The sequence below is a fragment of the Marmota marmota genome, unplaced genomic scaffold (assembly GCF_001458135.2).
Source record: "Marmota marmota marmota unplaced genomic scaffold, marMar, whole genome shotgun sequence".
Taxonomy (NCBI): domain Eukaryota; kingdom Metazoa; phylum Chordata; class Mammalia; order Rodentia; family Sciuridae; genus Marmota; species Marmota marmota.
Genome location: NW_025999941.1, coordinates 11409424 through 11423684, shown reverse-complemented (window position 1 = coordinate 11423684; position 14261 = coordinate 11409424). Strand labels below are relative to the sequence as shown.

General features: G+C 45.5%; 1 protein-coding gene and 1 long non-coding RNA gene across 3 annotated transcripts in view; both read right to left on the bottom strand.

Moving 5' to 3' along the window:
• Window positions 1-711, bottom strand: part of Abhd6 (abhydrolase domain containing 6, acylglycerol lipase) — a 44651-nt gene extending 43940 nt beyond the window's left edge. The window contains exon 1 of one of the 2 annotated variants that reach the window (XM_015494480.2): window positions 621-711. The gene's annotated coding sequence lies outside the window, so the exon portion shown is untranslated. The remainder of the gene's footprint in view (window positions 1-620) is intronic. The other variant, XM_048801178.1, reaches the window with a different exon arrangement.
• Window positions 712-6221: 5510 nt separating this feature from the next.
• The window catches only part of LOC125616259, a 22417-nt gene continuing 14377 nt past the window's right edge, over window positions 6222-14261 (bottom strand). Inside the window, exons 2-3 of the long non-coding RNA XR_007346880.1 lie at window positions 7878-7935; window positions 6222-6718 (exon numbers count right to left, since the gene is read on the bottom strand). This is a non-coding gene — a long non-coding RNA (uncharacterized LOC125616259). The remainder of the gene's footprint in view (window positions 6719-7877; window positions 7936-14261) is intronic.

Genomic DNA, 14261 nt, shown 5'->3' with positions numbered 1-14261 from the left:
GCCGGCATGGTCTCCGGGAGGGCCCGGGGCAAGGGCGCAAGGGCGAGGGAGTTGGGGCGGGCGGGGGTGAGGGTTGCCGACAGGCTGCAGTGGAGAGGTGTTCAAGGAGAGCGATGTCAGGGGGTATGGATGGACATCGGGGGCGACGCGGGGGAAGTGACATGGAACCTGCTGTAGTCTGGGAGGGCGACTGTGACCTTTCTCCAGGCAGGGGAGGAAACTGGAGCGCAGGACCCTAGCCTTCCAGGCACTGGGGTGTCCGGGCTGCTGCGGGCGCGGGAGGTGGGAGGCGGAGTGGCCGGAGGGTGCGGGACCGACCCCGACCTCGCCCTGTCCCCGGGCTTCGGGAGGGTGGCAGCTCGACCCGGGAAGCCTGGTGATGGAGATGCACCCGGGTTCGGGAGTCTCGGGCCCTTCCAAGCACCAAGGAGGAGGACAGATGCCACCGCGGGAAAACGGACCAGAAAGGGAGCTGCGGATCCAGGACCCATTTGCACCCAGCGCGTCGCAGGAAGGGGACAGCCTGGACTCGGAAAGTGGGGGCAGGTCATGGGCCACTGGGGCGCCCCCAGCCCTCTCCTGGGTGCTCCCCACACACACACACACTCCGCTCCGCTCACCTGACCGGCCTCAGCCGCCTGATCCCGCCGCCCGGCCCGGCCCGGCCCGGCCCTCGGTCCCCAGACCCCGGCTCAGCTCGGCCCCGCCGCGCACGCTCCCGAGCCGCTCTCACTCCCGCCCCTGCCGGCTCGACTCCTTAAAGGTGCAGCGCATAGGCCCTTGTTCGCCGACAGAAAAGCCGGCCCCGCCTCCAACAGCGCTCGGTCTAGGGGATTCCCGGGCGTTAACTCCGGCTTCTCCGCGACCCCGGCTCAAAACGTTAAACCCAGAGAACAAGTTGATATCCTGCACAACCAGACCCCAACAGCCTTTCTGCAAAGACCTAAAGCCAGGGTTGCTGCACAAGCACCTACTATGTTCTGGATGTCAGAACTGAACATTACTCTCCCAGAGGGTGCACAGTGGGGCGGGGTGTAGTCGGAAGGCATTGCAACCCAGGAAGCAGGATTCCACAAAGTGAGGCCAGAAATCGAGGGGCCGAGTTTATTGAACATCTACCTGTTGCTACTGAGCGCTGCATTCACCGAAGAGACTCAGCCAGGATCTCTGTCCAAAGAGGGCTCCAGGAGAAAGAAACGGAACTGATATGGGTTCACAGGCCAAAAGAGTAACGCTACTTGAGTTGTCCTATGTCATCCTCTGAAGCAGACACTGGTACTGGCTTCCTTTCTCAGAAGAAACCCAGGCTCCCGCGGACAGCGAGGGCTTGCCCAGGGGCTCTGCCTGGAAAGGACAGAACAGGGAATTCCAATCCAGGACAGCCTGACTCCAAAGCTGGGGAGCATCTGGAAAGGCCTTTAGACAACCACTGGTTAAATCCCCATTATGGTCTTTTCTTTTAGGGACATTTAAATCTCATCTCAGTCTGGCTGCTCCTTTCTGTTTACACATCTTAATTTAATGTCACTTCCACCAGGAAGTCTTCTCTAAGGCCATATTGGGCTCACATTGCACTGTGGGGTTTCTTTCATCAAAGCATTCATTCAGTTAACAAGGAGTAGTGAGCTCCTGCTGTGTGACCTCATCTGGGTCTTCTGGCTGCGCTGAGCCTTGCCTCCCACTTGAGAGGGAGCCTCTTGACCACTTAAATCCACCACAAGGGAACCTTCCAGACCTGTGCCCTCCAAGCCCTCCAGACAGGTGGGGTATATCCTGGCTGAGTTAAGCATGTTCCATTAAGAATGTGCCATGGGCAGGAAGCCTCAGAGACACAGCAGAGGGGCATCTCCGAGGCCACTGGTGAACGAACACCCATGCCTGAAAGAAAGCTCACTCTATCAGGGCTTCTGAAATTTATGCTGGCTTTGGGCCAATCTATCTGGTTTGGGCTGGAGCATCTTCCTCCAAGTTCTTGGCCACCTCTTCACTCACACCTCAAGTTTCAATTCCCAGTCCCCATGATAATTTATTCCTCAAAGTCTGCTTCCTTAGTCCTCCCTCTTGGTTTTATCTCTCCTCACTGCTAAACTTGCACCTTTCCAAGCCAGTTTATCTGCCACAGAGAGGCAAGGAGAAATAAAACTGAGCTGCCCTTTCTTCTCCGTGGGCCACGTATTGGTCCTGCAGTTGTGGCATTATGGTTTAGACATGAGGCATTCCCCCAAAAGTTCATGAGTGAGTCAATGAAAGTAAGTTTAGAGGGGAAATGATTGGGTTATGAGAGCCTTAACCTAATCAGTGCATTAATCCACTGATGTGGATTAACTGGGTTCCGCAGGTAGGGTATGGCTGAAGGAGCCATATTTTGTTGCTGGTGAGCAGACCTCTTTCTTTGCTTCCTGATTGTCTTGTTCTGAGCTGCTTTCCTCCACCACAACCTTCCACCATGATGTTCTGCCTCACTTCGGACTCAGAGAAATGGAGCAGCTATCTATGGATTGAGACCTCTCAAACCATGAGTGCCAAATAAACATTTTCTCCTTGTTAATTGTTCTTGTCAGGTGTTTTGGTCACAGCAGCAAAAAAAATCTGACCAAAACATGTGGGCTCTGGGAATATTCATCAGGTGAATAAATGAATAAAGGAATTAAATTAACAAATGACTTTCCGGGAGGTCCCAGCCTGAAAGCTGCTTAGGGCCTCCATAAGTTGCTGAGGCTGGCAATGAACTCATGATCCTCCTGCCTCAGCCTCCAGAGCTGCTGGGATTACAGGCATGCGCCACAGCACAGGGCAGTTCATTCTTTCTTGTAACTCACAGTCTGTGGACTCTCCCTACCCCCAGGACTCCCAGGGCCTGGAATTTCTTTATCCAGATGAGGTTTTTCCCTGTCACAGTTTTATTATTTAGACATACTTAGGTGATCTCCAGGGATGAATCATATTCTGGGTGACTCTTCTTCACCCAGTGGATGACAAGAAAGAAGTTTTAATTAGCTCCAGTTTCACAGCATAGCCAAGGAGGCAGGAGGAGATGGGGAATTCACCTCCAGCTCTCCCTGAATCAGTGACTCCCCTGAGACAGGTGGGAGGCCAGGGATCCTTCCCAGGTGCACTCTCCTTTCTGGGTGGCAGATAAGAGAGAGAGGAATTCCTTATCATCAGACAAGTCCCAACCCAGCCTTGGCAGAGTTCTGAAGCCTTCTCCTATCAGCCACTGAAGCAGAATGCCTAGGCTTCATCCTGCCCAAGTCTGCAGATATCTCCCAAATGCAACAGCACATCAGCCAGACCTGAATGGTGCCTACAGGGACCACTGTCTAATGTGCACTTGTTACTAAACCCACTTTACAGACAGAAGCACGGAAATGCAGAGAGGGATGATGATCTCATAGCCAGCACATGGTGGAGCTAGCCATCAGAGGTATTCATTCACTTGTTCTTTTATTCATTCACTCATCAAACATGACCCACTATGTGTTTGGTACTGTTTGTGTGAACAAAGACACATTTCTTGCCTCCAAAGACTTAGAGTTTATCTTTTTTGGCGGGGGGGAGCACCAGGGATTGAACCCATGGGCGCTTAGCCACTGAAACACGTCCCCAGCCCTGTTTCACATTTTATTTAGAGACAGGTTCTCCCTAAACTGCTTAGGGTCTCGCTAAGTTGCTGAGGCTGGCTTTGAACTCACGATCGTCCTGCCTCAGCCTCCAGAGCTGCTGGGATTGCAGGCATACGCCATTGCACCTGGCTTAGAGTCTGTTTATAAGAAGAAAATATGAGATACTATTTGATTAGGGAATCCCACGCAAACTGTGATGGAATCAGACAAAGGCCGTATCGGCACATGAGAATGTGTATAAGAGAAAAAACGGATAGCACAAGACACCGTGCGTACACAGATGCCGCTGGACAACACCTCAGGGCTTAGAAGCCATTTGCATGATCCATTCCCCAAGCAGACCCCGCAGGACAACTCTAAGCCAGCCACCGAGCCCTCTGCCCAATCTGCAGCTCAGTGGCCACCACCTTGCAGCAGCCTTATCCAGGCAAAATTAATTGTTCCATCACCCACAGCCCTGCAGCCCATGGTACATCATGGGCATTTGTTCTCTTGGGTGGCTCTTGACTCCACCAGGCTGTGACCTTTCCCACCTCCATCACCCCAGGGAATAGGATGACGATGAGTGGCAGGAAACAGGCAAGTATCAGTTAGCTGTTCCTGTGTAGTTCACCTTGCACTCCGTGCTTTATGTCCATCATCTCATTGAAGCCACCCAACAACAACTCTCCAAGATGGAACTCTTAGTCTCCTCTTGACAAATGAGGAAATTTTTGTGGCTCAAAGAGGTTAAACGACCCACCTTAGGTCTCACAGCTCATCAGGGATACTGCTGATACCCAAACAAAGTTGTATATATCTGAACAAAAAAAATCCATGTTCTAGCCAGGCATCTTGACACACGCCTGTAATCATAGCGGCTCAGGAAGCTGTGGCAGGAGGATCATGAGTTCAAAGCCAGCCTCAGCTATGATGAGGCGCTAAGCAACTCAGGGAGACCGTGTCTCTAAATAAAATACAAAATAGGGCTGGGGATGTGGCCCAGTGGTTGAGTGCCCCTGAGTTCAATCCCCAGGACCCCCCCACCCAAATTTATATTCTAATCACTAAACTTCCTGCTTTCGTAACAAGTAACGGAATTAAATGTGTAAGCTATAACAAAGTGGGACCTTAAAAGAGCTTGTACCCAGAAATCTATGAATTATCAATACTTTAGCGCCCCCAAAAAATATCTCTTCAAATGACTCAAAATATTGCTTCTTCATTTATTTGTGAGTTAAATATTTATCAAGCATCTAGTTGTGCCTAGGACTCAAGCTATGGAAGATACAATTTGACTCCTTCCTGCAAGGAGAACAAACTAAATTATAGGATGACTTTCATACACATGAAAAAAAATTACATCAATGCAAGAGTCAAGTAATAAGAATATATTCATGTTGGGTGAGGTGGTGCACGCCTATAATCCCAGCAGCTTTGGAGGATGAGGTAGGAGGATCACGAGTTCAAAGCCAGCCTGGGCAACTTTGGAGGCATGAGTTCAAAGCCAGCTCTAAGCAACTCAGTGAGAAGCTGAGGGATGGGGATGTGGCTCAGGGGTTAAGCACCCACCCCTGGGTTTAATCCTAGTTCCAAAAAAAGAATATATCACAAGTCAACATATGTCAAAGTGAAGTATATGATCACAGAAAGACGAAATAATAAGGAACTTCTAAACTTGGGATTCTTGCTGTATGGATTCACTTGTTGAAAATGCCAGTTGCGCCCAGCCCTGGGCCTGGGAGTGTCTTGGAGGGGAAGGACAAAGCGGACTTTGAGGGAGTAGTTACTCAGATAAGCTCAGATTTTCCAAGCACCTGCGTGGAAGTTGGAAGGTGATGGAAATTTTCCGACTAACCTGTACCATTAAGGAGAAGCAAAGGAGACTAAGATGCAGAAGGGTTGGCACTCCAACGCTAGACAGGAAAAGGTCAATTGAAACCCAGATTTGGATCGAGATGAATAAAAAGGGATTTGAGCATATGGTATGTTAACAGGCAGCAGAAGGAAAGGAAGACTCCCACTTTCCTATTTTACTTCATCTTCTTAGAACATCACGCAGAGAGAACTTCAGCTCCAGATAGGAAGAAAGATGGGGAAAGAGCACTCAGCAATTTATACTGATCCAAGTTACCAGATCAAGAGAAATTACCAGAGTACCAAAAGCATCTCAGAAGTGTACATAGTGTTGTGTTTTGTTTGTACCAGGGATTGAACCCAGGGGCTCTTGACCACAGAGCCACATCCCTGCCCTTTTTAATATTTTATTTAGAGACAGGGTCTCACCAAGTTGCTTAGGGTCTCTCACTGTGGCTGAGGCTGGCTTTGAATTCACCATCCTCCTGCCTCCGCCTCCAGAGCCACTTGGATGTGCACAGTGATCTTTGAGAATGATGGAATGATGAGTGAGGCTCCCATTTCAAATAGGGGAGATAGACTGATGCACAGATCCAGAAACCAAGAGGTATGGTGTCTATTCCCAGAAAAATTCTGCACCTGATTATTTTTTTTAAAAAAATATTTATTTTTTTAGTTGTAGGTGGACACAATACCATTATTTTATTTTTATGTGGTGCTGAGGATCGAACCCAGTGCCTCACGAATGCTAGGCAAGCGCTCTACTTCTGAGCCCCAGCCCCAGCCCTCTGCACCTGATTATTAAACTCAAGCACAAGAGGTGAGTACCCAGAGCTAGTGTTGGTGCCCTGTGAGTAATTACACCACAGAATACTTTACGCAGTGACTGCCATGAGTAGATCTTGGAAGCTTGATATCACATACAGAACTTAGACTGCAGTAGGCTTTGGACAAAGCGTTTTATGATCTGTTTCTGGGCAAAATTAAGACATCTAATCTGCTAAATATCACATTTTGGTGGATTCATAAAAGGCTAAAAACAGTGACTCAATTTTATTTAAAACAACAAGTTCAGGCTAAAAGCAATTTTCTAATGGATGCCCCAATTCTCTGTCCCTAAAATTAAAAAAAAAAATTAGTTATAGATGTACACAATACCTTTATTTCTTTTATTTTATGTGGTGCTGAGGATCGAACCCAGTGCCTCACATGTTCTAGGCAAGCTCTCTTCCACTGAGCCACAACCCCAGCCCCTGTCCCTGAAATTTAAAAAAAAAAAAAAAAAAAAAAAATTTCGATGAACATAGATCTGGATGTCTCCTAAATTTTATTTAATTCATTTATTTGGTGCTGGGGATTTAACCCAGGGTCTTGGGTATGCTAAACACATCCTCAACCACTGAGCTCTATTCCCAACCCCTTCATCAAATTTTAAAGCAAACAAAGCTCAGAAGAAAACCGGGGTTCAGTTGGGCATGGTGGCAATCCCAGCAGCTTGGGAGGCTGAAGCAGGGAGGATCATGAGTTCAAAGCCAGCCTCAGCAAATTAGTGAGGCCCTAAGCAACTCAGTGAGATCCTGTCTACAAATAAAATTCAAAATAGGGCTAGGGATGTGGCTCAGTGGTCAGGTGCCCCTGAGTTCAATCCCTGGTACCAAAAAAAAGAAAAAAAAGAAAGAAAGAAAGAAAGAAAAGGGAGTTCCAAAGTGTTCCAGTCATTTGGAATATGCTAAAAACCTGCTGGTGACTTTTAACAGTCTCACCTTTAAGCTTTTAAAATTCAAATTGCATCTCAGCATATGGTGGACCAGATGAACCCTTTTCCAAACACCTCTATCCTGGATAAAACAGGTTTTGCCATGTGTTATTGGACTGAAAGCATGTCAAAATTAGAATAGGGCCCAGTGAGCAACAAATAAATTGGAAATACAGGGTTGTCCTGAGACATAGCACTTATTAATAGCGTCAGGAGACTAAACCTTGGCCAGCTGTAACTTGAAGGAGCTGAACCTAAGAGGCCCATATTTAGCCAAAACCTGCAAATAAGCTATGATGGTCTCAGGTGGATAGCCTTCCTTCAAACCAAGCATGCACAAAGAAGGGTGCTCTGTAAGGAGGAACCCAGGATTCCCATAGATCATGATGAACCACATCCGAGCTTACTGAAAGATGCCACATACAGCAGAAGAGATGAGTTGTATGAGCTCACTACACAAAGTCCCAAAGCAGGAACATTCTACTACCCATATTTAACAAGGCCCTAGTTATCTTCATTCCCTTCCTTAACTCCAATCCCTCCTTGATAATTTATTGTTGTCCAATATTTTATTTCATCCTTCTTCCAAACCCACAAATTTTATGTTAATGTCATTGTTATTATTGTGCACTGACAATTTTGCTTCAATTTACTGTACTTACCAAGTCCCTACTGCTTTCATTGCATGTCTTCTTAATGGGATCATTCCAAAAGGTACTCCTAAAACACAGGAATTTGAACAGGTTGAAAGGAGAGGTGAGGGGAAATGATACACCTAGCAAACACTATGCCAAAGAAAGCCAGTGTAGCCATATTAAATTCTATTTATTTATTTACTTATCGGTTCCAAGGATTGAACTCAGGGGCACTTAACCACTGAGCCACATCCCTAGCCCTGTTTTGTGTTTTATTTAGGGTCAGGGTCTCCCTGAGTTGCTTAGTGCCTTGCTTTTGTTGAGGCTGGCTTTGAACTGGAGATCCTCCTGCCTCAGTCTCCTGAGCTGCTGGGATTACAGATGTGCACCACTGTGCCCAGCAACCATATTAATTTTAGATAACACAGGTTAACAAAAAATACTGTTAAAGATGGACAGGATCACTACCTAATGATAAAAAGTTCAATTCCCCAGCAAAATATGTCAGTTTGAAACTAGAGAAAATATGCATTCTAGAATTATTAAGGAAATTGATGAAATTTTGAAGTGGTCCTAGAAGCAAGTTGTACTAAACTTTCAAGCAATTGATCATTCTGTTCCATACCTCTTCTGGTATGGAATATATCACAACTCACTCTATGATGTCTGAACAAACTCGATATCAAAACAAGACCAGGGCTGGAGTTGTGGCTCAGTGATAGAGTGCTCACTTAGCACGTGTGAAGCACTGGGTTCAAAATAAATTTAAAAAAAGAAGTAGTTATTCTTCAAAAAAATAAAAAAAGACAAGATCAATATCACCAAAAACACAGAAAATCCCAAGTTAATATGATTACATGACCTGTGTAACTCTACATCATGTACAACCCGAAGTATGAGAACTTATACTTTATTTATGTAGGATGTGTCAAAATGCATTCTACTGTCATGTATAACTAATTAGAACAAATAAAAAATAAAATAAATAAAATGGAAAAAATTCTAAGTTAAATATTAGTAAATACATTCTATCAAAATATAAAAAGAATGATACATCATAATAAAGTTGGGTTTATCCCAGGAATGCCAGTATAATTTAACATTAGAAAATACATATTCCTATAGTAACCACATTAATATATTAAAGAGCTATAAGACAATCTCAATAGTTGGAAAAATATTTTTTGATAAAATTCAACAACCTTCACGGTAATAACTCAGGGCAAACTAAAAACAGAAGAGAACTCCCTTATCCGGATAAAAGGCATCTACCAAAAACCTAAAAGAGCCAGGTGCAGTGGTGCCGACCTGTAATCCCAGCTGCTCGTGAGGCTGCTTTAAGAGTAGATTGTTCCTATGTGGCAACTCTAAAGGCTGAAAAAACTTCAAGGTGGATCATGAGTTCCAAGCCAGCCTCAGCAAAAGGAGGCACTAAGTAACTCATTGAGACCCTGTCTCCAAATAAAATACAAAATAGGGCTGGGGATGTGGCTCAGTGATTAAATACCCCTGATTTCAATCCCTGGTCCCCCCCCCCAAAAAAAAAACTAAAATAAATATTTTGAACAAATATAATGGAAATAAAATGAAAAGTTACATTGCTTCCAGTGTCGTCAGAAACAGGACAATAGTCATCAAAATTTCAACTGGGGTTTTCTAAGAAGTTAAGGAGCTTATTCTACCATTCAAATGGGAAAGCAAAGTCAAGAAAAGTCAAAACTAAACTAAAAGAGTGAAAACTAAAAAGATGATGTCAAGCCTTATCACAAAAGAAGAATCATTAGGATAGTATGGTGCTTATGTAGCCAAAGACAAAAACATGAAACACCACAGACATCACTGAAACAGACTCAGGTGCACAGGGGAATGATTTATCTCAGAGATGACATTTCAGACACTGGGAAAGAAGGGAGAATCTAGTAAAAAGTACTAGGACAACTGAGGATCCACATAGAAATGCAAAGGGTATAACCATTCTCTCACCTGCCCACCCAAACAACCCAAATCACGATGGATTGCAGACTTTAATTAAAAAATGTTTAGCCTTGGGCTGGGGTTGTGGCTCAGTGGTAGAGTGCTTGCCTAGCATGTGTGAGGCACTGGGTTCGCTCCTCAGCACCACATGAAAATAAAATAAAGATATTGTGTCCACCTATAACTAAAAAATACAATTTGAAAAACTATTTAGCCTTTTGCTTTTACCCTGGGTTACATGAAGACACGGCAACAAAGCGCCATCTTGGAAGCAGAGGCTGGGCCCTCACCAGGTACAGAACCTGCTGGCATCTTGGCTTTTGACTTCCCTGCCTCTGGAACTACAGTCGGCTTTTAGAGTAGATTGTTCCTGTGGCAACTCTAAAGGCTGAAAAAGCTTCAAGGCTAAAACAAAATCCTAATCACTCAGAAGGTCCCTGACTATTTTATGAATCATGATAGTGTGACCTTAACAACCAAAGGAAAAGTTGGTGATTCTGCTAAATGTTGTGGTTGAAAATAATCTAGTTATTGATGGTTTGGGCACCGTTGAGGGAACCTGGGCTTGTCACCTCATCTTTAAAGATTTCATATCTGAGAAGTTAGACACAATCACTGATGAGGAGAATGGCAGGCTGGATCTGGCTGAGGGACTCACAGACAGATCACGGCTGGTGGCCAAATCTGTTCCACCAAAGCAATGGACGATACAACTGCTCCAGTACTGGAAGCAGGGGCTGATACCAGACAACCTGTTGACAAAGACATGAATTCCTGAGCTAAGAGGGAAGATTTCCATGAAATTTTACCGATTTTTAGAATTAACTCTTTTTTTTTTTTTTGTACCAGAGATTGAACCCAGGGGCACTTAACCACTGAGCCACATGCCCAGCCCTTTTTACTTCTTATTTTATGATAGGGTCTCACTAAGTTGCTGAGGCTGGCCCTGAACTTGTGATCCTCCTGCCTCAGCCTCCCAAGCCACTAGGATTTACAGGTGTGTGCCACCACACGATTAATTCTTAGTATAATTGAAAACATTGGGTGAATGGATATATTATTATGACTGGTTTTACCACTTGGTTTTACCTTGTTTACCTACATTTTTGTATTGTTGAGCATATACAATTTTTGCTTTGGTTAAATTATAAAAATATTACTCAAATGTTAGAAAAGAGCTGATATGATAAAAATCTTATGTACTTGACTCTATTTTTGTTTAGTAACTTTAACAAAATATTGCCACATAAACTTGTGTCTGCTTGTCTAGAAAAAGGGTTAAGAAAAGGTACCCCTGTTTGACGTGGGTAAAGGCAGAGATCTAAATTGGCTGGGCCAGGGTCATTTAACCAGAAATTCTGTTTTAGAACCTGCATCTTCTTATTGTAAGTTTAATGTTCAGACCAAAACTGGAGAAATTATGGACATCTTATTTATAGCAGTTATTTAATGTAAATGGTTTGTTTGTTTGTTTTGTTTTTTAACTTTTAGAAGACAACAAGGAAACCATCTTCAGGATCTAGGGGCCATCTCTGTCAACACCTCGTAAGATTGGAGCTTTTCTCATCAAGTGGGTGTGAAATGGAAACTCTGTGTTCTTAATTCTTGTGCCCACGACTTCGGATCAGGTGGAGCAACTTTCCATTTGTTCATTTGCCATTTGTGTTTCTGCGTTAGTGGAATATCTGCTCCTTCGTGTCAATTCTCAAGTGGGTTGTTCTCATTTAAAGACTCAGGGTGGGCAGGTGGCTACTGGCAGCTAGTGAACGTTTCTTTCTGGATTGCTCTGGGCCTCGCNGTTTCTGCGTTAGTGGAATATCTGTCCTCTCGTTCCATTCCTTCTCTCTCTCTCTCTCTCTCTCTCTCTCTCTCTCTCTCTCTCTCTCTCGGTATGGCTATTGAGCCCACAGGTACTTAACCACTGAGCCATATCCCAGCCCTTTTTATTATTTATTTTAAGATAGGGTCTCACTAAGTTGCTTAGAGTCTTGCTAAGTTGCTGAGTCTGTACTCAAAACTTTCAGTCCTCCTGCCTCAGCCTCCTGAGTCACTGGGATTACACTGTGTGCAACATTGCTCCTGGCTTTCTTATTGTCTTAATGGTCAGTAGTTAAATATGCAGCAAATCTCTTTTCCCAGTTGGTGTTAATATAGTCAAATTATCCTTGATGTTTAGTGCTTTTTATGGATTGAGACTAGGGGAAATGGTGGACCAAGGAAACAGGGTTTAGGTGCTGAATTTGTAGTAAGGAGGCTGAGTGGCAGAAGAACAGCAGGCAGTTGCGAAGGGGAAACAGTTCCAAGGATTTGAATCACTTGAACACGTCTCAGGAGAAATCCGTGCACTCCAGTTTCATAAAGCCTCCCTCTGCCGATAGCTGTTCAACTCTCCAAACCTCAGTTTTCATCTATAAATAGGGGATGATAATGGCATCCACCTCACAGGGCTCTGAGATCAAACTAGGCATTTGGGGAGTGGGGGACTGGGGCATTAAACCCAGGGATGCTTAACCACTGAGCTACATCCCTAGCCCTTTTTAATATTTTGAGACAGGGTCTCACTGAGTTATTGAAACTGGCTTTGAACTCGTGATCCTCCTGTCTCAGCCTCCTGAGCCACTGGGATTACAGGCATGCGCCACGGCGCCCGGCTGATCGGTATACTTACAGATTGGCAGAGGCATGGTGCACCACCTGAGCTGCTCAGCATCCTTGCTGTTCCTACAGCAGGCATTTACAGGGCTCACTGGGTCCTCCAAGGATCTGAAAACTCCCTCAATGATTAAATTTTGGTTGTAGAAGAGATTGCAATGACCTCAAACGTGGAGAATCATTGGGTGAAGCCTACCAGCAGGTGCACACACCTGTGTATAAACTCAGGGCAGAGTTGTTCTTGCTGAGAAAACACGACTCCCAGGGCTTCTTGCTGGATGCCTCACAAGCTTCATTTCAGTCTCTATATCACCCATGGCATTGTACCTGGACCTCTCCCCCTTAGCTGTCCTTGGTGTCTGGTGTCTCTCCTGGGGCTCTTAAAGCACCCTGCCATATTGCCACTTAAACATGAACATCTTGATGTAACTTTCAGAGATGCCGGCTACTTTATGCCAAATAAATCACGATGCTTTCTAACCCACCTAATTCATCACATGGATAACACATCCTCATTTTTTCCCCCCATCTCCTCTCTTCGATGAGTTGCTAAGGTCATGTGCGTGCAGGGTTACATATTCATAAGGTTGGGTCACAATCTGGTCACCCTTCAGATGGTGGTCCTGGTGCATGGATTGAGCTTCTGGGGATAAGGCGTTCTGGAGACCCATCAGGGCCAGGAGCAAGCACAATCAAGATTGGTAGCTGGGTGCAGTGGTGCATGCCTGTAATCCTAGCTGCTCGGGAGGCTGAGGCAGAAGCATCTCGAGTTCAAAGCCAGCCTCAGCAAAAGTGAGGTGCTAAGCAACTCAGTGAGACCCAGTCTCTAAGTAAAATACAAAATAGGGCTGGGGGGTGTGGCTCAGTGGTTGAGTGCCCCTGAGTTCAATCCCAGGTACCCTACCCCCCCAAAAAAAAGTAGATCGGTCATGTATTCTCAGAGGTCCCAATGTGGCTGTGGCTGGGAACAGTCCAAATAGTCAGAAGTGGGATGGCTGAGCTAGAAGAAGAAGTAAGTAATGGAGAATCGACTGGCATGCCATCTGCTCCTTCGTGTCAATTCTCAAGTGGGTTGTTCTCATTTAAAGACTCAGGGTGGGCAGGTGGCTACTGGCAGCTAGTGAACGTTTCTTTCTGGATTGCTCTGGGCCTCGCATTGTGCTTTTGGGACATCATCCCATTTCTTTCCACCTTCATGACAGCTGACAGCCGTTGAGTGTGAGTGTGACTACTTCCACCACTGAACAATGAAGAAACTCCGAGGTTAGGTAACTTGCTCAAGGTCACCCGGCCAGCAGCTGGTGGAGGAAGAAGTTGTCCCTAAATCCATGCTCTGAGCCACTCTGTCACTTGGTACTCGATGAGCACCTCCTAGGGCTTTGTGCTGCCATGGAGACTCTCCTGAAGCAGCAAGCAATGGCATGCGCATTGTGGGGGAAGCTCGGGAAATCGCTCCAAGAGTCTCTTCCTTAAGGACTGCACCTCATTTTAGGGACGGAGGCTCCCCACCGCTGTGGCTACATTTGCACACAGCCTGGCTGGAGATGAGTGGGTATCCATGGCAACACATCTTCCACTGACTTGTGATTCCTTAGGAGTCTGCTTCTGGCCTCTGAGAATTAATTTCAAATATAGTTTCAGGACTTTATCCACACCACATTTACATAGGGCCCGGTAAGGCAGGGAAGAGTAATGGGGGCGGGGACACAGATTTGCACTGTGACAGGCTGGACTCTGCCCCTGACCGAGTGGACATTTCTTTTCTTTTTTTGGTGGAGTGGGGGG